We start from the raw sequence: 26,047 nt of genomic DNA on the forward strand, positions 1-26,047 counted from the left end.
AGTTATGGGCGAGCTGTTTTATCTCATGCCTTTCAAGCTATGTGATCCAAGCTTCGTTTCCGGGAGTTTTACATGCATTATCGCGTTTAATGGACATAAAGGCACTGGTAACGTTAACGTGCGGACATAAGTAAACGGAGTGCACTATTCCATTCTAAGTGCAAGATCAGAAAGGATGAAACAATGTTTGTCCTTGAGAAAGCGCACAAGCATCCACTAGCAACACGCACATAACTGGCAATGTCAACCAGGTAGTGCGTGAGAAATGTTAGAAGGCAGTAACATGCTCTCTTTACTTTTGTCCACACTTGTACATCGTTAATTGCTTTTACAACTATGCAATTCCATCTTCTTCTAGAAAAAATATTTCATTATAGGCAATAATGGCAGCCCTTTGAAGAATTTTTTTCAAATTCGTAACCTCGCTGAAAGCTTGTAATAAGTTGGCTTTTCAGGCGGCGCCTGTCAATCTTATAAAGCTGCAACGTCTGTGCAGGACGAGTGAGGCTGGTGAGGGAGTGAGGTTGTTGGTGAAATGCTGATCATACCTGTATGGCCGCCCATTCACCATTGTGACTATCATCACTCCCTCTGCTGGCTCGTCAATCACCAGGATCAATGCGGTCGCCTCGCGCGCTGGGCCCTCCGTCTACAAGAGTATGACTTCGATCTCGCATACAAGAGCGGGCGGCGGCACACCGATGCAGACTGTCTTTCGCGAATGCCGCTTCCCTCAACCGATTGTGACAGTGACAATTTCGACCATGGCATCTCTGCCATCGTTACAGAGTTTCCTGACGTTCAGATGTTTAAAACTGAGCAGCGTGAAGACCCGGCTCTCCAACCCGTCTCTGCCCCCGCGCGTAACCAGGGATTTACGGGCCGTTTTTGTACCCGCAACGGTCTCTAATGGAAAAAGAATTACTCCCTTGCAGGCCCACGATACCTGCTCGTTGTTCCAGCAGCTCTGTGCTCCTCGATTTTGCGTGTCACGCACGATGACCCTGCCTCCGGGCATCTGGGATCTGCTCGCACGCTCCATCGAGATCAAGAGCGGTTTTACTGGCCGAAAATGCGTTCCACGACGGAACCATATGTGGCCAGTTGCCCGCAGTGTCAGCGCCACAAACGCCCTACCTCCGCTCCACCTGGCCTACTTCACCCTTTGACGCCTCCCAGCAGTGCGTTCGAGGAGGTTGGAATTTATTTATTTAACAATACTGTCAACCCTCGTGTGAGGGTCCTTACAGAGAGGGTATAAAAATTTCATAGAAAAACAGCACTATTCACAAGCATTGAATACATCAGCATGAAACGGTACATTGATCTGCTCGGATCTGCCTTGATTGACAGACTGTGATTATTTCCCTTTACTTCTCTCTTTCCTCTTTAATTCCCCCCCCCCCCCAATCCCTTCCCCTGTGCAGGGTAGCCAACCGGAATCCTTTCTGGTTAACATCCCTAATTTTCCCTCTCTCTCAAATGGCAATAACTGGATCGTGGTCTGTGCGGAATACATTAAACGACGTTATTGTGAAACGGCTGCTCTGCCATCGGCTACCGCACACCAGGTGTCGCTATTTCTTCTGTACTCTATCCTCTTACGGCATGGACCACCCAGAGTGGTAATCACCACTCCGCTGATAGCCTAGGCCGCCAAGTCACGGCCAATATCGTTGTAAAGCTGCTACTTTTATGCACGGTTACCTATACAGGCACTCAAGGCCTTGTCACCGACAGATAAACGGCATGCATTTCACCAACAAGAAATGGGCACCGCCGAAATTTTCCGCGATATTCAGGACACCAAGATAAAAGACTGGCATTCCCAACTGCGCTCTTTCAAGTGACATAGACTCCTCGCGCCTCGATTAAGCGCAGAATGTAAAGAAAACATATCTAGAAAGGCCATTCTCCGCGTCAAAAGGCGGCAGACAGCCCCTTGGTTCATTTGCTGCCAGCAGCGAAGCCGCACGGCGAAAGATGCCCGGGTTGGAGGGGGCGGCCCCACCTCAGATAAAAGAAGCCGCTCTCGTCGTATCGGTGACACACACCAACTAAAAGAAATACCTCGAGCAGAAACGGGCAGCACCGTAGCGAAAGCATTGTTTCGCGAGTGGCGCGTAGCGCCTTCCGTTGACAGTTATGTGTCGACGCATATCTCGCGGGCCGCCTACCCGGCTCCAGCACGGCCTTTGTTCGAATGCATCGGCAGCGAACCGTTTCTTTTGGGGACTAGGCAGAGAGCGCGGGAAAAAGAGGGATATTGCCGCGAAGGGATACGTCTACCGCGGCCGCCTTCTTTGTGCGTTGCTGCCGTCTGGTCGGCAGTTCCGTGCAGATTGTGCGACAGCTGATTGGCAGTGCATGCAGCCCCAGTATCAACTGAATGACGTGTAGTATCAGTTCAGTCGACATGCGAATTGACCGAATTTGAACGACTGAGCAGAGCTTTGTAGTACGACTAGCCTACACCCGCACGCTTTTGATTTTCTTCACATACCCTTAATTTGGCAGGAGACTCGCCCAGATAATCGTTATCGCATCCGGAGGACGCTTACGAAGCGTTTCTGACACACTTCGAATACAGGTAGCACCTAAGCACAAACCGAAAATAAAACCAGACGACCAAAGCATCCTAGCGCTCGAAAAAATTTTCGCGACGTTGATTTGAAAGGCCGACTGAGAAATAGCTATCTTCCGCATAGTACACTGCCAAAGAAGCTAATCTATACCACGTACTTATATGTGCACGTGTTAACCTGAAAGTGCCAAAAGCTCGCGGCATTGTGATCGCTTGTGAATCAAACTTCATCGCGATTACGATATCGTATTTCTGTCCTCCCATGTGTGCCGCGCATCAGCGAGAAAGTTAACGGGAAAAGAAGCTCGACAGAGACACCAAACTACTCTAAAGAATAAATAGAAAAATAGAAAGCTACATAGGACAACATAACCGTCAGCCCTTTTTTTAATATGTGATGCAGAGGACAGGGTAAGCGAGTTATCAGCATTGAGCCGTTGCCTCAGCGCTGCGCGCGAAGTTACTCGTATAAAAGTGCGTTGATGACGCTCAGCCTAACTGCCTGAACACTTTGCGACTGAATGTGGCGTGAAGCAGAGCAAAAGGCAGTGTCCTCGATCAACGCCTAACGATAGGCACTCAACGAAAAAGAGGCCAAGCTCAAAAAAATATCCCTTTGGTGCTCCTCTCTTCTCTTCCTTTACTCTCACGGTTACGAAGCGCGAGATCGAGAAAATGCGCCCAGGTCGTTAGATCCCAATTTTTTGCTGACTTCTCGCTCATTTCCTCCCGAGAAGCTCCGGAGCGGCAGCGTATAAAGCGTACTCTCGTGCACCTTGCTTGCTCTGTCATCACGACGATTTTAGAGGCGTTCTCTGCGATTTCACAATTTTCGATTCCAAGTTTGTTCTCACGTGAAAACGACGCCCGATATTCGTTTGACTCTATGTGCGCAGCGAGTTAGAGATGTGAAGTCCTCGTTTTCGGGAGGAGTTGAAAGCTTGTCTGCAAATATGTTGACGTCATGCCTAATTTGAAAAGTGCTTTCGAAGTAGTTCCCGCGGATGCAATGACTGCTGTCGAAAATCTTTGAACGCGTCGCTGCATCGGCTAACCAGTTCTATACAGCTCGCCCAGCTTTTGTTTGTTTGTTCAATCACTCATTTCACCTCATTTTGTGCCAGTTGGCGGCTCACTCACCTATTCCTCCGTCCGTCTACATTCGTTACTTCTGCAAGGAAAGCTGCGCAAATAGCCGATGTTTTGCGAATACCGGGGGCGTATTAGCGCCGACGCCGGTGCACACGTGCTATGGCTCTGCCTGGTCCCACGCATATCACTGCGCGTGCGCAGAAGGCTTCCTGTAAACCGGTACGCGTCGGCGCTAACACGTCTCCGGTATGCCAAAAGCGTCTAGTAACTTTCGGAGCTACATCTACTACGAACACGCACCGGGTGCCCTTCTATCGGCTACTGAACGTTAAGCGGGGGTAAAGTTTATTACAGGCAGCTCTTCGTATTTTATTCTTTTTGTGCGTACACATCTCGTTTAGCCTTTACAACAGTACTCTTACTTCAGTCGTATACAGTGAAGGAAATTGTCTTCCTGAATGGACACCTCATCTTTTTTCAGGGCTTATTTATGGAGGCTCAGCAAAACGTCAGTGCTTGCAGGGATGGATATCAGTGAGCCAACCACTTTTGTCTAAAACCATCAGAAGCTTTCGTGGCAATATGCGGCTCACGACGCAGAAGTGTTTCACTTCAGAATCAGCCTTTTATGAATCGCCATGATGGTACGAGTTGACTGCGGAACTGCGAGAGCACCGCTGCGGCTTCTGACGGTTGAACGGAAAGTAACCTCGTGTCTTTCAGCTATCCTTTGAAAACCTTTTCCAAGCCCATCTAATAAATTCACAAGGTAGTCGAAAACTAAGACCGGATAGCGAGCACTCGGCTCGTGGACCTAATGCAGCTGCAGTATATTCATTTTCCCCCTCAGTAACTTCAAATATTTTCACACCTCTAGTCACAGGCAATGGGCGTCGGAAATGAATATAACGGTGCATGCGGCGCGGTCTACAAGCTGCCCGATGGGCTAAAAGAAGTTCTTTCTGACTGCAAATGTCACTTTAAAACGAAACACAGTACATGCGTTAGAAGCTGCTTTCAAAATTTTGAACCAATAGACATTTATTTTTTTCAAGAAGTTTACTCCTAAGAAAGCTGCGCGTCTGAAGAAAGCACCAGCCTTCCTCGAAGTAAACAACCGGCCTTCATCAGAGGTGCGGGGGCACGCAAGGAGGCCGACAACGCCGGGTCTTGGAAGCGTCAGCGCAAAACCTCCTGGGGGAATTGAATCCTGATAGCATTAATTATCTTCCTGCCCCGCCAGCGCTGTCGGCGTCGTATCTCGCGTCCAGGGGGTTCGCTAACGGGTCAGAACCGACGCGCAGGCCAAACCCAGGCGCGTGTTTTCCGTCTCGCCGACGGCTAATGGCTTCCGATTAGCCGCTGGTTCTCGCAGAGCAGCGCCGGCCAGAAATTAATGAGGTTTCAAAAGTTGATGCGCGACGACATTTGTGCAAGCCGCACGCTTAGTTGGCCCAATGGCAGCCTCGATGGCAGGAACCGTCTTCCCGTTAGCGAACAAATACACACTGCTATGTTCGGCTGCTTTCCACCAAGGGGCGTAGAGCGCACGTCAGGCTTCCGTTCCTGAATGGTTTAAGCGAAGCCAGCTGAAACCGCGGCGTTCTGCGTAGAAGTTTCGCGACCGTGTTTTTCGCCTCTAGGAGAGTTTTGGAGGCTGCTCAGATTTGTTTTCAATAAGGGCATCTTGAGATGGCGCTCAGAACGACCTCGCCTCGCAAGCTTAGCTTACACCAGCTGCAACTGACAGAGGCAGGCACTGAGCTTTTAAATACGCCCGGTTCTGCGCTGAGCTTCGGACCAGTGCTACGAACAGACTGCGCATAAAATGAGAATTTCGGAGCCACAAAGACACAGGCCGCCTTGCCCTTCTGTCAAGGATTTTTTCCCCTTCCCACTTTTAGAGGGCAACACTCCGACTGGGTGGAACATTTACTCTGCATCCTGCGCTGCATTATCCTCTTAAGGCCCCCACAAAAAAAAAATTGTAATGTAACGTGAATCTTTCATACCAATAAATCATCTACAGTGAACGCCAGTGTGAAGGTGGTCGTTTTATTTTCGGCTGACATGAATAAAACATTTTTTCTTGTGGTACGACAACCAATGGGGTGATGTACAGAGGAGAGGTGATTTTATCCGAGTATAGTTAACTTAGTGATAACCTCGCACTGATCTCCTACTGAACGAGTCACTTTCTGAGTGACATTTCTAGCGCAAATTTTGAGTGACAAGTGTAGCTGATGCCCGCCTACAGCACAGCGTACTTACTTTACGAAAACTCGTAGACATCCGCCCACGAAAGAATGATTATCATCTTCTTTGAATAAACACAGTCGCAGTCCCGTAGGGAGGATTGAACGCGAACATGCCGAGGCGGTCGCTCTATACCACTTGGGCCGACTCAGCAAGCAGTTGGCAGAGGGACATCGATTGCAACTCCAGCTCAAATCGGGAATGAGTTAGTCGAGCACAGTATTTGGTCCAAACAGCTCAAGTGAAATCTTAAATTTAGTAAAACACACGTGAGTGGCTGGAGTGAGCTTAATCTTCAGAGGATCTGGAATAAGCCTGGACTGACTGATAATTATGAAACGAGAAGTGACGAAACGACAAGCCCCCAGGGTATGGTTACTCTAATAATTCTCTATTTTGACACGTATTCAACTTCGTTAAAGTATCTCAACTACACCTGAATATCGATTTTAGGCTAAATATCTATTTTAAGCTTAATATCGATTTTAGGCTTAATATCGATTCTAGACTGAGACATGGGTACATAGTGCAATTAGTGACAGTAGTATTTTTCCTCCTGACTACAAGGTGTTTAGATGTGACAGGGATTCCAGAGGTGGTGGCGTGGCTATTGCTGTGAAAAACACTATAAACGCAGTCGCTCTTGATTGCAGTCTCCCTGAAACGGTCTGGTGCAAGATCGGCTGTGCAAATATGTGGTATATATTAGGGACTGTGTACAGACCACCAGCCACTCCAGCAAAATTTTTGGATGGCTTGAATGTATTTCTTAACTCCCATTTAAAAGAAAACACAAGGCTAATATTGGCTGGTGATTTTAATCTGCCGCATATTAACTGGAGAAGACTGTCAACAGGTAATGTAGACATAAGGAGCGTCATGCAGTAAAATGATGCAGATCATGTTTTCATATAACCTTAAGCAAGTAGTTAAAGACTTCACAAGAGTTAATTGCATCAAAGTCCCAGTCACTGTCGGCCTTGGTTTTCATATCCGGTACAATACCAGACTATACTGTGTCAGTTGAGAATGGTTAATCAGATAATATGGTTTGCTTGAATGTACCGCTGGGCTGCACACAAGAGTCTGTAAGCAACCATATATCGTGATGCATGTTAAGGATTATGGCCTTGCGAATGACACGTCTGTCCTAGACGTTTTGGAAGAAAACTTTACAGAATTTGAAACAGCATCCAACCGCGAAAGTGTAGAACTATGGGACCGACTTAAAGGCATAATCAAATACTGCATAGATTATTTTGTCCCCACACGAATAAAAAAAAAATCCATGAACTAGGAACATCATACACCTTAAGCGTAAGATAAAAATATTCAGGAAGAAAAAAGCAGAGCAAAAACAACTTTCAATAACCAAACAAACGCTAAAATCTGCATCGGTGAAGTTGAAGAAAATGTTCTTCAAAAAAACGCTTACAAACTTCCTCAAATGCTAACCAGAAAAGGTTTGGTGATATTTCAAAGATAGAATAGAACAGATAGTGGATGGTGACGTAGTCGTGACAGAAAAAAAAAGATATTGCCAACGTATTTAAAAATTTCTTCCAATCGCTTTTCACCAAGGATAAATGTGATACTGACGGTGATCCTTTAGTCTGCGCAATACAATACCCAATGGAGGGCCTATGCATTACAAGGGAGAGCGTGTTCCAGCATTTTCTTACGTTAGACACAGAAACTTGTGTGGCCCAGATGAAATACCGACGGCATTTCTTCAACGGTACGGTGAATTTGCAGCTTTTATTCGAAAAATCTTTGCGGGATCATTCAGTACCTCAGGAGTGGCGCGATGCCACCGTCGTTCCGATATTTAAAGGCGGCAATAGGCTACGTGTAAACAACTGTAGACCAGTCTCGCTCACTTCTGTGGGCTGTAATGTCCTAGAGCATGCAATAGCAAAACGTATTCTGTATTTTTTAGAAAAAAAAAAACGATTTATTGTGCCCAGTTCAGCACAGTTTCCGATCTGGTCTTTCGACAGTGACACAGTTAATCTAAACTGTACATGACCTTTGTAGAGCTACAGATGAATGCTAACTTTGCGAAGGCATTTGATAAAGTTGCACATCATAAACTACTTTCCAAATTGAGAAGCCTAGGAATTAGTGAAAATATAGTGTTGTGGATTCAGGCATATTTAAAAAACCGTTATAAAGGGGTCAGAATCGGGAAAAGTGAATCGGGGAAGTGTGAAGCTGCGTCGGGAGTGTCGCAGGGGTCTGTTTTAGGGCCGCTATTGTTTTGTTGTATATTAATGATGTTCCTTCTAATGTTGATTCGCCTGTAAAGATTCGCTGATGATTGTTTAATCTACACACGTGTAGCCTTCGCGGAAGATCAGATTAAACTAAATCGATGCCTGCAATCATTAAACTCACGGTGCCAAAGTTGGGTATGGCCATTGACTACAAAAAAAATCTACATACACTCGCGTAAGTAATAAAGAGAACTTTATCAGATTTTAGTATAATATAGGAGAAAATGCCTTAGTCGCAGTACAGAGTTTCCGATACTTAGGGGTGACGTTACGCATAATCTAGACTGGCGTATTCACATTATAAGCATATCTATTCAAAAGCTTACCAAAAGCTCTGCTTTCTTAGGAGAAAGCTTCCAAATGCGACAAAAGAAATTAAATTGGTGGCCTACAAAACGTTTATAAGACCAGTTCTGGAATACGCGAATGTTGTGTGTAGCCCCCACCAAAAATGCTTAAAAAAGAAGGTGGAAAGAATACAGAAATACAGCGGATTTCAGCACGTTTTATATGTTCCAACTATCGCCGTACTGACTCGGTTACAGAGATGATACAGCAGAGTGAATCGGAAACGCTGGAAATTAGAAGAATAAAACATGGACTCAAACTTTTTTTACAGATAATGCAAGGGGCATTAAAAATAAATAAAGAACATTATGTGAAAGCGCCTCTAATACTTTGTTCCCGAAAAAGCACAGCAGGGTACTAAAACCTATTAAAACACGTACGGATGTGTACCGGTATTCCTTTTTCCCTATTGTGATTGAAATATGGAACAAACTGCTAAGTGCTGTTGTGGAAAGTGCGAACGTGCAAGAATTTGAGCTAGGTGTCGATATGTTTTTGAGAAATGGTGTACAAATTTTGAATTCTGATATACGATTGCTCACTGAAGTGCTTATGAAATGTATTTGTTTTTGTTCCCTCCCTGTAACGACCCTCACTGAAGGGTTAACAGTATGACCAAATAAATAAATAAATAGTAAATAAACAGCAATGTTTAGCAACGTGGACATTCCGGCACATGCAGCACAGAGTCGACATCGTGCTCCAACTCGGTGTGCCAAGAGACGGAGAGAAAGATGAGAGCAGTGGCAGTGGCTCGCTTATTATTCTTGTGCTTCAAGCGAGCTCGCCATGGCAAATGCGTTTTCGTCTTTCTGCGTTCCTTGCTTACACTGAAATAATGCTCCAGTCATAACGACCGTTTATCACCCCCAAGCACCAACCACTTCTGTCCTCAGGACTGAAAGTGGTGGGTCTTGTTCCGGTGCCAGTGTGGGTCCCAAGCGGAAGTTTCGCAGATTTTTGTGTTGTGCGCAGCGAAGAGTGCCTTGACCCTGTAATGATCCGGCTTTTAAGGCGCAAGCCTTTAATGCCTCATACTGTCGTTAGCAGACGCGTCGGCAGCCGTGTCGACAGACGAGTCGGCAGATTTGTCCGCCTTTCGGCGTCACTGCTTAAAAATAAACTGCGCCGAGGGTGGGAACCGAACCAGGGCCTTTGGCATTTGAAGCGGAGATGCTACCACTCCGCCACGAAGGCTCAAGGTTCGAGTATGAATAAAGGCGCATCTAGTTAATGCATGGGTTTCATATATAAAAAAGAAATAAAGTCATGAAAAGCAAAAATAAAAAATAAAATAAGATATGGAAATAAAAACAATAAAAATAAGAAAAGGAGCAAAAATAAAAAAATTGGAAAAAAAGCAGAATATGAAAATAAAAAGTAAACAAAAACAGACAGTGCGCCAGGAAACGCTTTCGCCTTGCAGCACTTTAGAGAGCCAAAGTGCCCACTGCATTTTTGGAACAGAGCTGAGATGAAGACGCGTGTTGCGTTGATAATTATTCACGCCTGTTAAGTACGAAAGCACGCAGAGACTGGAAAGAATCACTGAATGCGCAATCGTTTTTTTTTCTCCTCTGACGGCTGCGTAGCACTAATTTATTCCCAAGTATACGGCCTCACATTTGCTACAGCATAAAAAAAAAAAAAAAACCTGCAGATATACCTCACGTTCTCAATTGCCCCCCGAAAGATTTCAACACAACCAGCAAATCCATTTTATACTCTTGCCTCTCAGCTGCGTCTCAGTGGAGCTTCGAGCGCGGGGTGACGGCGTCCAAATATGCCTGGTTGCCCAACGTTACTAGGAGTTTGTTATAGTAACGTTGCGGTTGCCTAGCGAGCACGTGACTTCCGGAAACAGTCTCCTGGCGGCCGCGGTTTCTTCCGCTGAAACGCAGAATATATTTGCTTGCTAGACCATTCTTAGTTAGTTAAAAAGGGTTAAATGTTGGGCTAGTTGGTGTTCACGCTTCACAGGCATATTTTACGGCAAAAGACGGGACGACAGAAAGACAAGACGAACACGAGAGCGCCCGTGTTCGTCTTGTCTTTCTGTCGTCCCGTCTTTTGCGCTAAAATATGCGTGCATAGTTAGTTAGTTCGTATGTTTGTTTCACTTAAAAGGCTACTCTAGAGAAAGGTTTCCTTTCTGACAAAATCGACCAAAAAACATGGAAATTCGGCGAAAAAAAGGGAGTGCCGAATTGAGAACATGCCGGGTGCATCGAATATTCAAACACATTTAAAGTTGGACATGTAGGGGAGAGGCAATTTTTTTTGCTTAAATATATCCGACAGCCGTCGCGTCTCCAGACCTTCCTCCCCAGGTAGGCGGTGCATGCCGGCATGCCTGTCGCCGCCATAGTCCACGAATTGCCTCCAGCCGAGCGCGGGGAAAAGCCGAAGAGGCGCGAAAATGCCGCACACCAACAGGAGCACGTACGACCGCCGAGGAAACGCCCAGTCAGCTTATAGGGTACGCTGCTGACGCTCCTCTGACTCAGTCCGAGCTTTCATTGCCACCCCACAAGCGCAGCAGAGCACTCGAGCATACCACGTCAGCAGATAACGCACAAAAAAAACAAAAAAAAACAACTCAGCAAACGGACCATAGACAGTGGAAAAGTAAAACGGCAAAGACAAAAACTCCATTCCAACGGCAAATATTGCCGCAACAACTTCGCAATTTCCCGCCTCGGTGTCTGGCGTCCGCCTCTCCAGCAACTCCGCAACCCACTCTTGAACACACGCACGCAAGCGCAAAGGAGTCGCCGAACACGCAGCGGCGACACGCACGCGGGCAGGACTCAAGGAAGCGGCCGCGACCGGAATACGTGAACGAAGCGACGCGGGCAACGATGATGGAGGTCTGCGCCCCGGCCCGAACGTTAGGCAGTGCGCACATGAACGAAATAGCCAGCCACCACCGGACTTTCGACCCGGGCCCCGGCCACACAGCTCGCACATTTCCCAGGCACGTTCTATGCAAATTCGTCGGGGGCTTACCTTCGCAAACACCCGGACGCCAACCGAATCGCTTCCCGCCACCAGAATCCGAGTCGTCTCCGCACTTGTCGTCTCCGCACAGCCTTCCGTCGAATTTGACGTCGTCAGCGGCGCACCTACTCGCATGTTGCTTTCGCCGAGAGCCATGACTGCATAGTTCGGTCAACCCTCGCGACACGCAAAGTGGAAGAAGTCCACAAAGAAGGTAAGAACGAGCGAGGCGAAGCGCTTGTTTGTTTGGCCTTTTTATATGTACTAAATTTGTGGGCTAACGCCGGAAAATCTTCAGCCCCATCCGCAAATTTGTGAACTGGTTCGTGTGACCGTGCGGCGCAGAACACTTAAAATGCATCGCACGTGGTGACCGCGGCGATCGTGATTCTCAGACGCTCCGGATTTATTGCAATACCTCGGAACGCATCGAGGCAATGGTGCGGTAAAAAAGGGAACGCGAAATGATAAACGCAAAGCAGAAATTAACAGCCTCCAGAGGCGCAGTTTTCCGGGGGAAAAAGTAGGAACATAGACAGAGCTGCGTGCTAAGTCGCCACTCGCAAAACTCACCGGTGGAACGACAGAGCCGATTATTTCAGCTATCACCGCACGTTCTTTAAAAAAATGTCAGTGGACCTCGCTTATATCTCACTCATTATCAGTCTTGCGAAAAACTATTATTTTGACCATCAAACAAACATAATTTCTCGATCTTACCACTGCAAGTTAATCCATGCTGTGTGGGAAGTTTCGGACGTGTTTACATATTCATGTATTGCAGCCTCCGCACGCCAAAAGAGAAGCGTTGCCCCCCTGCTTGGTCTCTATGACTGCAGTATGCCTGGGCGGCGCTCTTCCCTTCATAAAAATCGACACGTCGTCGCAGCTTCTAGCTTTTAGTGGCAGCACTTGCACGGAAGCAGAGCCCCCGTAAATCTGCAGGTACATGGTAAACGAGGCTAACAAATAGGCTCACATATATATGACTGTGGGTTACATTGCATTCTGTGCTAGCAATTGCAACTATGCATTCGTTATGAACTAGTTCTTCCTGTTTTCCCATGATTGAACAAAAATGAAGCCATCACGTAGTTCTTGCGCTTTCTTAGTGTCTACAGTTTTGGAGAAAGATTGCGGGATGCGGATTCGCGGTAAAAAATTTACTTCTGCGTGGCCAGGCCAAGTAACTCAGTGAGAAGCATAGACGCATGAGAACGCATGTATACTCGACCAGCTGGAACTAACACCGGCTGACTGCCTCGCGAAGCAACGCAGAAATTATTTTTTTTCCACCAATCAGCATCCCGGAAACTTTTGTTTGTGGTTGTACCTGACTATGATTGCCTGAAATCTAAAAGGAGGAAATGTGCTATCAGAAAGCCAGCTGTGTTTTCTACTTTTGAAGGCGCAAGCAGTTTGCTATTTGTGAAAAACTGTACAATAAAAGATGTACCAAAGATAAACCACGTGTAATCCTGCTTAGGACGCTTTCGCTACTAGAAATTCGCTTCGACAGAGTTGAACCGCAGACTAACTTTTTTGGCTTTGTTTTTATTTTAACGCGCTAGCCTTATGGTCCCGTGTCGCAGAAAAGCTGGCGTCGTTGCCTGTGTCGTTCCAATCGGTGTCGTTCCAGACACGTGTCCAGCCAAAGTGAGACTTTGCCGCCCCTTACCTTTCCACGTGACCTCCTCCCTCTTCTCATCCTCCTCCCACTGCGCGACATCCGTTTCCGTCCTCGTTCGAAATCAGGGTCTCCTCTAAGCCGACCCTTTCTCCCGTGTCCGCGAGCGCACGAGCGACGCGTTACCCGATACATCGATCTGCAGAAACGACGTCGGGCAGGCTCTCACATTCCCCGCCGGTCAGCCGGTTTCCACGCAGGCACAGTTGTTGACGAGCGCCGTCTGCGGGAGTCGGAACGAGAGACAAGAGGCCGCGACACGAAATCGCTGCAAGGGCACAGTAATCTCTAAACGCACATCGGCGCTATTTGAATTCCGTCGCCAGTCTGGATTATTGGAGCCTGTCTAGACACCTGTGCTCGCGTGCGTGTGTTTCTTATAGCGTGGATACCTGCTCGTTACAGAGAGACGAATCGAAATGGACGATGGAGGTCCACAATTACCAACATGCACAACGCACTGCCCGAATGAACTCAGAAAGAAAAGAGCATTTGATGAACATTTTATAGGCGTAACTAGTATCGCCACGGGCCTCGTACACGAATAGACAGTACAAAAACAAAAGAACGTACAGAAAGTCTCAGAAAGTTTTTCCCATGCACGATATTCCAGCGTACACCTGAGTATGTAGTTAAAACGAATGTGCGGGTCTGCATTCCAACCATCATAAAACAGAAGGTTAAATATAATGAACTACTTTTGAACAAGTTTGTGCCACGTTACGTGCAAAGTAGGACAGGGGGTAAACATAAAACTCCCACGCTTTCAGTCACTCAGCTATCAGTCTCTCTCACCTAAGCTGCCAGCGTCAGTTCCTGCCTTGTGTGTGAGCGTCTATTTTGTGCACAGTTGAGCTCCGCATGTAACAAAAAGGAGCTCTGCTCACATTTGTAGGTTGGATGGTATGTCTCATCGGCCTAGAAAACACGGAAGAAAGTGCACGGACGGAGGTAAACTGAGAGGAAATGATAGAAAAAGATACTTGTCGCATGAGCAACTAATGAAACCAGAAAACAAGCGAGTATACGTGATGATTATACAGTTAGTTTTATGAGATAACTGTACAAGAAGGAAAAATTAGCGTTGCGCGAACGCACGGATACCACGGCTTACAACATACCAGAAAAAAAAAAAAAAACTGGCAGTGCCTTAGCTGGGCTATGCCAGGATATACGTAGCGAAAGCTAAGCCGCCTCAACTGCCGCCTCAATTGTGGTTTTCGGCATACGCGAACTCTCCTTTTCAATGATGAAAATTGATGTGATGCGTCAGAGTGATGTGTCAGAGCTTAAGTGATGTGTCAGAGCCCGTTAGTACGTTTCTTCACGTTATCCGTGTCTTCCTTGCGCTTTTTTTAAAATGATCAACCACAAACTCGCCCACGTTTTTACCTTAACAATTTTTTTTTCCTGTCACATGCCAGGTCCTTATATCAAGCGGATATGAAATCGCTAGCTCATGGCCTGCAAGGCACTGCTCCGCTTCTTGAGAACTTCTGGCCTGCACGATAGGCTGTGACTTTAACGAACAGTGACGTTTTATAGTGACGTTTTTTTTCTGTTACTCTCCTTTCTCTTTCTTTTTTTTATCCCCTCACCCCTTCCCCCCGTGTAGGGTAGCAAACCGATTATTATTTCGGTTAACCTCCCTGCCTTTCCTCTTCTATATCCTCCTCCTCCTTGACATTTTTCTTCCTTAATTTCATTCCCTGCACGCCACGTACACCCCATTGCTCTTCAGCAGCCATCGACAGTCGTCTTCGTGCCTTTTGTGCTAACTGCGTTCGCAGTTACCAGGACACGCCGAGAAAAAAGAGACAACGATGGTGCAGACCAACGCACCTCGACACCGACAGAGCAGAAGGGGCCACGCTGTTGCTCACTCGCTTCGTGCCCTCTCGGCTTTTCTAATGGAACGGCAGCAAGAGTGCGAAAGACAAATGGATGATTGACACGCGAGAGGAAAGTGCATTAGGCGCACACTCCCTTTCTCCTTCCGAACGTGCGTGCGTGGGCAGCCTCCACAAAATGGCCCTGGAGTGCCAGAAACAAAACGCGCACTCTCACAAGCGGACACGGAAGCACGCTAAACTCGACGACAGTGGCCCCATCCCGCGGGAAGGTGACAAACGATAAGGATGTTCTCATCTGTTGCAGGTTGCCATAAAGCGGAGAGACATGGCAGAGTGGTGACTACGGTCGGAGAACACTTCGGAGACGAAAAGGCGATGAAACATGAAGGAAAAGCTGCTCCGATCCCGCTCCTGTCACACCTCGCAGGAGGGCGGGAGTACTGTCCCTGAGTGCACATACTTGCATGGTCTCATACATAGACGGACCGCGCGGGATCTATTCTGCTTCTGCTGTTTATAGGTCACACCGCTCTCACAACCACTCTCCTCTCCTTCCATTTACCGCCATGCCACTTCCCTCCCGAGATGACAATAAAAAATTCGCTGTGGCTTAGCTTGGTCAAGCCCGGTAATTGCGAAAGCAATATCCGTACCTACGCCATGGTACAGCTGGTAGTGTAGCTGGTGGTGGTGCTTGTGGTTAGACTTGTGGTGATGCATCGGTTATACAATCCAATCCAATCCAAACCAATCCAATCCCATCAAGTCCAATCCACTCCTATCCAATCCAATCGAATCCAATCCAATGTAATCTACTCTAATCTAATCTAATCTAATCTAATCCAATCCAATCCAGTCCAATCCAATCTAATGTAATAAAATCTAATCCAACTAATGCAATCAAGGTCAAATGAAGGTCAATGGTGGTCACCGCCGCGGCGCGATGGTGGTCACCCTGGAAGTGCAAGTAGTATTGCTTTCGCAATAAAATGATGGGCTGACCGCGCCTCACTACAACTACAAAGCTTATCGTGCTTCTGGAGCCGTTGACGCTAGTTCGCAAGCAAGCAGCATTGCTGCTACCAACTCCGGAAAAAGCACCTGCCCAGACGCAAGGCTCGAGACAGTACGCAATATTGCGTCCCTTGTCCTGTATGCATGACGACGTTCATGCTGCGCAGCACGGGGTGCTTCATAGCGTGTTCTATTCACAAATGCCCACGCCGGGCCGCTGTGTGGAGCACAGGCAAGCGAGCCTGCACGGCAATATGAGGTGATGCGCCATACGCTAACGACTTGGCGCGTTCTGAAACGCGCGCCATGAGATATTCCCGCGTGTAACGAGCGCGCCTTTGTTTCTCACAAAAGAGGCTCCGGCCTCTCGCGAGAATTGTTCCTTGTGCCTGACTGTAGCGAAGCGCGCGCCTGGAAAACACAGGCAGGCAGGAGCATCACCATCGTGGGCGTGAATATTATATCCGCTCGGAGCATAATAAGACTACCTAGACTGGAAAAGGAAACGCGCTGGCGCGAGTAAAGGAGAAGCGCGCGCACTGCGGAATCGCAATTCGACGCATTCTAGCAAACAAGGATAAGGAAGGAAAGGATGGAGAGAGTACAAAATTGATGGCGTGAGCAAGGCGCGGATTTCCCCGAAGATGGAAAGCGGGCTATAAGTTCAAAGGGTGCTGTGGCGCTTCCTTGCAGTGTTTACTTGGTGGGCTCCCTCTCTGGCCATTGAGGCGGTTAGATCCATAGCAAACCTGTGAATAGCCAAATAAAATTATCAATCTCTTAAAGCCCTGACAAACAGCTATCTTGTGCTCTTTTCCGCCCCTTGTTTGTACATCCGTGAAGACAAATCGAATGCATGCACCCGACAGAGGCGTCTTCTGAGGGTAAACAACTTACTTTTGTTTTGCTCGTCCGGGCTTGAGAGAGATTTTTCTTGCACGTTATCAAGCCTCGCAGGGAATTTTTTTTTTAAAGAAGAGCTCGTGTCTGAACAAAGGTGTCAGGCTAAAAAACAAAAGCGGGTTCGCGTTTCCGGCTTTGCATTTCCGCCTCATAAAAGAAAAGCAAAAAATACAGAGGCACAGCTTAGAACCATTTTTCTTTAACAAACCAATAAGATACAACGGTGCGAATAAAAATACTAATACAATATTGCGAGTATTGGTTTGGTTTATGGGGATTAACCTCCCAAAGCCACTCAGGCTATGAGGGATGCGGTAGTGAAGGGCTCCGGAATTTCGACCACCTGGGGTTCTTTAACGTGCGCTGGCATCGCACAGTACACGGACCTCCAGCATTTCGCCTCTACCAAAATGCGACCGCCACGGCCGGGATCAAACCTGCATCTTACGGGTCAGCAGCCGAACACCATAACAGCTGAGCCACCGTGGCGGCGTAGCTTTCAAATTTGCGCCTAATACTAAGTTTATAATGTAATATGCCAGTGTTACGATCGAACTTCTTTCCACGCGAGCCGTAGCAAGCGACAACCGAGAACTGTCAAGAAAGCCGACGACCTCGCGAGGCTGCAGATCGGCAGCCCTTTGTTTCGAAAAAAAAAGAGAAAAAAACAAGGTTTCCTCTATCGTACCTGACGGCCACTTCGACGGGGCGCTGGAAGACTGAGCCCTGCGCGACTGCAGCGGACTCTACCACGGGCTACCAAGGAGTACCGGGAAGCGCTGCGGGTTCAATGCCCGACTTATCCTCGGCAACGGCGCCAGTTGGCCTTCCCTGAAAGCCGCCAGCGCAGATCTGCCAGCGTAATGGACCGTCTCGAAAAGATGCAGGGGCCAGCGAGGTCCAGTCACCATGTTTTGACATCGGCATTTGTCTCCAAAGGGGAAGCTGTGCCGCGTACCCTTCCACATATATCCTTGCCCGTGCAGTGATGAGAAACCCGCGTGACTACCTGCAGACCGTGGGGACGACACTCGTGGAGATTCCTGTCTGCACAACGTAGATGGCACCCTCCTCTCAAGCTCAAAACGTGATGGGGGGGAGAGAGTGCGTGATGATCTGCCACAGTGAACTTGGACGCGCCATCCTCGGCAAACCCGGCCTCCATCTAGGGATTTTAGGGAAGAAAACCCCTACAAAACCCGGCGCTGAGGACGGTCAAGGGGTCCCTCACATAAGTAGCTTCCTCTCATCGAGAGTCTTCAACTGAGAAGCTCTCTCAGTTGCTGCATGTGTACATAATGTAAATGTAAATAGTAACCCAGTCTCCGATCATCCTCGTCCCATCACCGGTCCAGCCATGCTACGCGAGTCGCAACACCAGCGCATGTTATCTGCCTCTGCTCTTGCATATCTGACTCCTCGCCCGTTTCCCGATTCACCTTCGTTCGTTTAGCTTTTGATTTGCGTCGAATTAACCCGCTTGGTACGACGCAATTCCGAGCTAAAGGAACATGACCCATTTTCCCTAAACACTTCCAGCAGGGATTCGCATTCCCGAAAAGTGAATCGGGTTACGGGCGAGCAGTCAGACTTGCAACAACAGAAGCAGATTACACGCGCTGGCATGCATGTTGCGTTGCCAGCTCAGTACTAGGCGCACATTTGAGCAATGACTGTATAAGCACTTTCACTGAGATGCGTGCTGTAAGGGCGCTGTGCCGCTGACGCCCACGCAAGTCAACATCTTTACGTAGCTTTCAAGAATCAGCGAAGACTTGTCAACAACCGCATTTTCTCTGACCGAGACCGTGCATGAAATTAAACACGCTGACAGTTCTAGTGGAATGGTTTTACGTCTAACTTGTACCTGCCTATATGGAGACCGCGGCTACCTTTTCGTCCAGCTATACTTCTTTTTTATTTATAAAAGCACTTTAATTTCCTACAAAGCTGACCGGCCCCACGAACCTATCTGCTTATACCAAATCGAAGTGCAGAGGCGCACAGAGAGCGTGCAGAGTTTCTCTTTTTCTCAGATCTTCGTCTTTTGTTTCGTCTCGCGCGAAACAACAAAGCAGGCGTGTGCAGAGGTAGAAACGCAGCTCTGGCGGCTCCGCCTGGGGTGCACATTTCTCCTCTTCCGTCCCGAACAGGTGTCGACCACACCTTTTCTTCGCACTTTACGAAAATGCTAAGGCTTCGTGTATTCTTCGCATGCTTTTTTTTATTTCCTTGAGATGCGCGTCTCTAAAACAGGAAATGAAAGGAACAAAAGAAGCAGATTTCATTTCTCTCTGTCTTGCGGGCCCGACAAAGCAAGGGACGCGGCGACTCCCTTCGAGACGGTACTGAACGCTCTTTAGGCTTTATACATTACTTTTTTCTGCGAGTGCATTCAGTCCACCGGGTTTGTAGAACGCACACGACGTTTTGATTATGTCGAGCTTTCAGCAGTCGTCCCTATTGCACTCAATTGAGTAAAGGCATGGCTTCAGGGCCCATCATGCCCAACATTCTCGGACAAAAGTTCTGAAAACTGGAAAATTATAGAACGCTGTTATGGAAATATTGAAGATAAAGGTACATTCTTCCGATATGCAGCAAAACCTTTCCTTGAAAGCGTTTCCATTGATTGCATCGAGGAGTTAATAAGACTTCCATAGAAAACAATGGGGTGCGCTTTTGAGGATAACAAAAACCTTAATAAAAAAAATACAACACTGCCGTATACGTTGATCGTTATATAATGAAATCTTACATTATATGAAAAACTTGCGTTCACAGAAGGTTTCCCAATCAAAAAAGCTTTTGTCCAGAATTGCTGAGTATGAAAAGTGCCTCTCTTTAGCCGGCGTGTGTTTGACGTGTCAAACGTACGATAGCAAGAAATGAACAAAACTGGATAAGAGGAGCACACAGTCCAAACTCCAAGTGGCGCCTGCGGTCCAGCCGTTACAAAAGACATCCTCCCTGCTCCGTATCTGTTCGGCACTGTGAAATGACGGACAGAAGACAAACATATATCGCTTAATTTGGGCGCTTTCTTTGATGTCGTAGTGATTGCCTTAAAGGAAGCTCCTTCGAAGCTGTTGTTTGTTCCACTTATAGCCACGGTACTATATTGCAGACCAAGGGAGGGGACAATGCGCTGCGAGATTTCAAATCCGCTTTAAATTGTTACAGAATACTCGAAAGGTAACCCAAAGACATTCGTGAGTGTACTGTTCCTGGTGCACGTGCTTTTCATCACAAAAAAGAACGGCTTATGAACTCGGCAGTATGTGGACGCAACAGCGGAACACACAGTTCTTTTTCGTCCTACATACAAGAAAAAATTACAGAAATTTCGGGGCGATCAAGTGGATTGATGTGCATGAAATTCGATAGCATCCTTCTTTCATTCGCTAATCTATTCCAGGTCTGATTCTATTCCAATTCTGAGTCCATTGTTTTTCACTTCTCCGTCTATTCCAATTCTGACTGAATTCCAATTCCGTCTACGCAACTACACAAAGTGTGTCACATTGTTATAGCGCTGCCAGCTATACCATTCCTTGAGCAGCGGCGCAGCGGTTATGCGATGCGCCGCTGCGCAGGCTGGTGGCTGTTTCAAACACAGCCACCGGTGGGACTTGTTAAACCCCGGTTGCTCTTCCCAGGAAATGCAAGAAGAAATAGGTCCGGCATTTTTGCGCAAATAGTTCTTCGCGAGGCACCTAGGCCTGCTGTTGTACGAGTCATTTTTCTTCTGAGCTATTTTCATTTTTTCTGATTCATTCTTCGTCCAGCGTCTTCCTCCCACAAGTGGAAATCCCCCTAAACATCACCTGACAGGTGGAGGCTTTAGGCTACACGGAGGCCACCGGAAAGCTTTCGCTTTCATGGCCTTCCGCACGTTGTACTACTTCTATGCGGCTAATCGCACACTGAGCGTGCAATACAAGTGTTTCAAGTCAACTGCGCTTCATTCGATGCCTGTCCGATAAACGAAGCAACAGCTGCAGAAGCCCGTCCCTACGAGGAAATTTAAATACCTTCGCTTCAAGCGGAATCAATTAAGAAAGCACGGACTCGCCAGTGTGTCAGTATTTCTCCGCACGTGCCTGCAAGCACTAGTACACTGCCGAAGTATCTGGCGACAAGGCTATTCAGTAAGGCAGTTCACTGCCCAGAGCACCACCGTGCAGCTCGCTAGAGGCATTTTTTTTTTACCTCTCGACATCGTGTCAGTTTAATCCCTGCATATTAAAGCGAGAGCGGGACACGTGGTGTCCAGCTAGCGCCCGCGGTTGCTTGGAAAGCTTCCTCTGAAAGCGAGAGCTTCTTTCATTTTTTGTGCGGGAGCAAATAATAAAAGCCGCTGCGTGGGATTTTGGGAAGAACGGGAGCCAGGGAGCTTGGAAAAAGGCCTTACGGAAAGAAGACAGGCATGCGGTTTGGAAAAGGAATTTCCTTTCAAACAAATTCAGAGACAAGAAATAGGAAAATAGGGCATGGAGGAGGGTACGCAGAGAAGGAATAAGAATTCAAAGCCCGTCTCCGGGAGGTGCAAGGGTGGGGGAGGGGGGGGGGGGGGGGGGGGGAGCGAGTTGGCGTGTTTACCGCGTCCGGAGATTGTTTAACTGCGAAGCGCGAATCCTGGGGATGCTTTAGACAAAGGCTAACTGACGCTTCCAAACCGCACGAACCGGAAATGTGAGGCCGCGAGGCCAGTCGCGACCTCTTCGGCGGGCTCTGAAGGTGAGGCCGTTAACTGTGTTGCTGATGTGAACTATCGCGGCGACTGGAATTATGATCTATTGTTATAGGGACCAAATTTTTCAATGTATTTAGGTCTTGTTAATATAGAAACTCGCTGTCCGGACAACATACATTGTGAAAATGCTCACAGCGGAAAATGCACACAGCCCACTGGGATTACCCGCCGCGGTGGCTCAGTGGTAAGGCGCCCGTCTACCGAGCCGGAGTACCCGGGTTAGAACCCGACCGCGGCGGCCGCGCTTCGGTGGAGGCGAAACGCAAGAGGCGTCCGTGTGCTGTGCTATGTCTGTGCACGTTAAAGATCCCCATGTGGTCGAAATTATTCCGGAGACCTCCACTACGGCACCTCTTTCTCTCTTCCTTCTTTCACTCCTACCTTCCTCCCTTCCCTTACGGCCCGGTTCAGGTGTCCGCCGAGATATGTGAGATATATACTGCGTCATTTCCTTTCCTCAAAAAAGCAATTTACTCACTGGGACCATGTATGTTTGTCCCGTTAATATGAGCAGCGGTGAGCACAAAATTCCGGATGCCTCTACAAGATGTTCCGCCCCTTGTATTCTGACCGCAGAACACCAGCGAAAGGCAGTGCGAAAGTGCAAGTGCAATACTAATGGTGTTTTTGTGTGTGTATGTGTGTGTGTGTGTGTGTGTGGTCGCTGTTTGCAGAAGGACGGCTACCGAAATCAAATTTCAGCACAGTAGATAAACGGCACTTGGTTAGCGACTAACCGCTAGCCAGCACCAGGATATTGCAGCTGACGCAATTGGAGTACGGCGTATCTTCGAGTAAGCCTAAGTGCAACGTACGAAACTTACCCACGTGAGCATTAGATATGTATGCTTAGTAAATTCTCGTCTCATGTCATGCACTCGCGGTGCTTTGTCCGGCCTGTTGCTTAACCAGCAATTGCATCTTAATATTAGCCTCATCAGACGCTCTAAAGAAGTTTTAATCAATGCGAAGTAATCTGAAAATTGGTAATCTATTCCCTCAGCTTCTGTAGCTTCCATACTCCGATCTCGTATTCAAGAAACGAGAAGGTACAGAGCAGCGCCTTCGTGTTCCCATTTTCGCGCGGGACGTCAAAGCTTTGTCATCTCCCCTGCGTCCTTGATCTCTGAATGAGACGCAGGGCTGAAAATTCAGGGGGCACTTAAGCTCTGTAAAGTGCTGCAAGGCGAAAGCGTTTCCTGGCGCACTGCTTGTTTTTATTTAATTTTTATTTTTCATTTTTTTGCTCCTTTTCTTCTTTATTGTTTTTTATTTTTATTTTCATATCTTATCGTTATTTTGCTTTTATTTTTGTTTATTTTCTCATTGTTATATTTTATTTTTCCTTTACCTGACTTTATTTCTTTTATTTTATTTATGAAACCCATGCATTCACTAGATGCGCCTTTATTCATGCTCGAACCTTGAGCCTTTGTGGTGGAGTGGTAGCGTCTCCGCTTCAAATGCCAAAGGCCCTGGTTCCATTCCCACCCTCGGCGCAGTTTCTTTTTAATTAAGCAGTGACGTCGAAAGGCGGACAAATCTGCCGACACGGCTGTCGACGCGTCTGTCGACACGGCTGCCGACGCGCCTGTCGACACTGCTGCCGACGCGTCTGCTAACGACAGCATGAGGCATTAACGGCTTTCGCCTTAATACGAGGGCCGCTGGTGCAAAGACTGCGCTACTCGACGGGCTTCCCAGTGGTTCGCACCGCGAGAAAGCACGTGCGCGGCGGCGCGGTTTGGAAGAGCGTCCTGCATGTCTGCGGGAGCGTTCATCGCATTGTGCGGACGAACGCGGTCCAGCTGGTGCGAGCGCCCACGCCAGCTTCGCCTTCATTAAAGAAGAGGCATTCGCGGCGAGGCCTGCATCATTCATGGGAGAGGCACAAAGAGGCAGCGCTGCTCCTGCGGTGGCGGCGACAAAGCGATGCGGAAAGCGCCAAGCGAGCCACCGGGGCGCGGGGAAAGGCGGCATTACGGAGTCGTCTTGTGGAGCGGAGAGTGGCACAAAAAGGAAATATATTAGTGTGAGAGCAAAAAATAATGGAATAAGAGCCAGGTCTCCTTCTTTGGAGGCGACCGAAGAGAAAGCGAAAAAGGAACGGGTCGCCGAACGGCCGTTTAAGTGGCATGCGGGGAAGAAGGGATGGGAACGACATATAAGAGCGCTCTGTAAAAAGGGCTTCCCAGAAGGAAACGTTACTGCCAGATCGGCAAAAATAGAAAAAGGGCTCGAGTGCCAAAGAAAGAAGTAAATATGGACAAAACAAAACAACAACCGAAAATGAGAGAGACGTTGAAAAGAGCGCCGCATCAAGTGCGCAGCATTAAAAGAAAACACACATAGAAATGACGCATGAGCCCGGAGGCAGTCTGTAAGGCAAGCGCAGCTCGGGGAAAAACAAGGACGCGAAACAAAGGACGAAGTTCATAACTTGAAGGCTTAAGAACTTTGTCGCGAACGGGGTTCGGTCTCAGCGAAGAAAAATGGTGCCACCATTCTTGGTAAGGGAAAAAGAAAATATACCGCCTCGGGTGCAAACCTGCGCCCGTAAACACAAAGCAAAGCACGTGTAATCAAGCGAATCTTCAGCCGACCAGGACAAGGGGACTTCGCGTTGCAACAACTTAATTATATATGTTACAAATGGTACTGCACGAACGTCGACGAGTTCTGAGGTTTTGCATAGAAAGGTGACGAAGTAAATTAGCCGATTGTGCCAATAGGAGCTCGACTATTAGGAGATACCAATAAGGTAGCCTGCCGTAATGAAAAGGAAATACGAGCAGGAAAAATCGAAGTAAAAAGAACACAAAAGTTGGAGGGACAACTCATGCTGTTCTCGTCGATACAGGGTGTTTCATCTCAGACTTTACACAATGTTTAAAAATAGGTTTTTTGAGTTAGAAGAGCTCTTTTTTTGCGCACCGCTTATCTGCGTATTAGAATACAACTAAGATATGTTAACTAGAAGACTGGTTAACTAATACTGAATAGTTCACTTTTTAGCCATTACTGTTAGGCTACTTAATTACTAAGAGGCGTGCAGCCGACCTTAACAAATATCAATATCAGCTTTTAGAACTTCAAAAATGCGGTTCCTGTCGGCGCTGTGGCCGAACAAATTTTGGACTTTTTACGAGTTACGTGCACTGGAGAGGTTGCTTTGCCTGCAAGCTTCTCGAAGCTCAGGTATTTTGGCGCGATGTAGCCCAAATGTCTTGGCCACAGCGTTGACGGTAAGCGCGTTTTCGAAAATATATCTGATGTAGATAATACTTATGGTCGGCTTCATGCCTTTCAGTAATTAAGGAGCCTAGCAAGGATATAAAGCTAACTATTTTTGATATTAGTTAACCAGCCTGCTAGTTAGCACGTCTGAGTTGTATTCTCGCGCTTATCACCCTAGGCATTAGAAAGAAATGCAGGCACGCAGAATGCTCACAACATTACGGCAAACGGTTGAAGTCAGCTCTCTTCCTGTTGTACTTGAGATTGTGTTTCAATATTCCTCTTTCGAAAAAAGATGTGGTGATTTATGTTTCAAAGTTACGCGCAAAGCATACGTACAGCAAAGCTTCAAGCGTAACCGGACATGGAACATTGTCACGTTTTGCGGAGCCATCCGTCATCTCCTAAAGCTAAATGGAATACACGAAGCGAGCATAATACAACCGAAAGGGCGCGAGTCAAACCCAAGAAGGCGACCAGAGCACGACGGTTGTTCTTTTCTCAGACGCAAGAGCACTTTTTCCTCTTTATTACTCTTTTATTCCTCACCTCGTTGTGGCATACTGATGACACCCACGACGCGAGGCCTCTATACGTCGTGGTCAGCCGCAAGGGCATGCGCACGATCGCAGAATGACTGACCTAGCGGGTCGACAGCAGTGGCCGTGTTAGAGGCCAGCAGACGGTCGACGTCGAGGAAGATTACTGCCTCTATGAGCACAGACTTGCCGAGCGACGCGATGTAATGCAGCCACAGAACAGCGTCCCCCGGCCGGCCAACATCACATGCAGTGTGCGATGCGCCATTGCCTCGGTGGTTTGGCCGTGAGTGACCGCTCTACCCACTTTGCTGGGCTCGTCTGATGCGGCTGCACCGCTCGTGAATGGGATGCTTTCTGTATTCTTTTTTCCTTTCTGTGAGAGCACAATGGAATATAAACAAAAGCAGCAGTTGGAAACCTACTTTAGATGAGATGCAATCTGTACCTCTTATTAAGGTAGGGTAAACACTTTCTTAGAGAACAGTGTCTTACTCCTCTT

General features: G+C 47.6%; 1 protein-coding gene across 22 annotated transcripts in view; it reads right to left on the bottom strand.

Moving 5' to 3' along the window:
- LOC149341952 (pregnancy zone protein-like) overlaps positions 1-26,047 on the bottom strand; it is a 156,664-nt gene that overhangs the window by 111,907 nt on the left and 18,710 nt on the right. The window contains exon 1 of one of the 22 annotated variants that reach the window (XM_089544231.1): positions 11,566-11,582. The exons of the other annotated variants lie outside the window; for them this stretch is intronic. The gene's annotated coding sequence lies outside the window, so the exon portion shown is untranslated. Of the gene's footprint in view, positions 1-11,565; positions 11,583-26,047 lie in introns of those variants that run through there. 22 annotated transcript variants of the gene reach the window in all.

The sequence above is a fragment of the Amblyomma mixtum genome, chromosome 5 (assembly GCF_055824585.1).
Source record: "Amblyomma mixtum isolate Tamu chromosome 5, ASM5582458v1, whole genome shotgun sequence".
NCBI lineage: Eukaryota > Metazoa > Arthropoda > Arachnida > Ixodida > Ixodidae > Amblyomma > Amblyomma mixtum.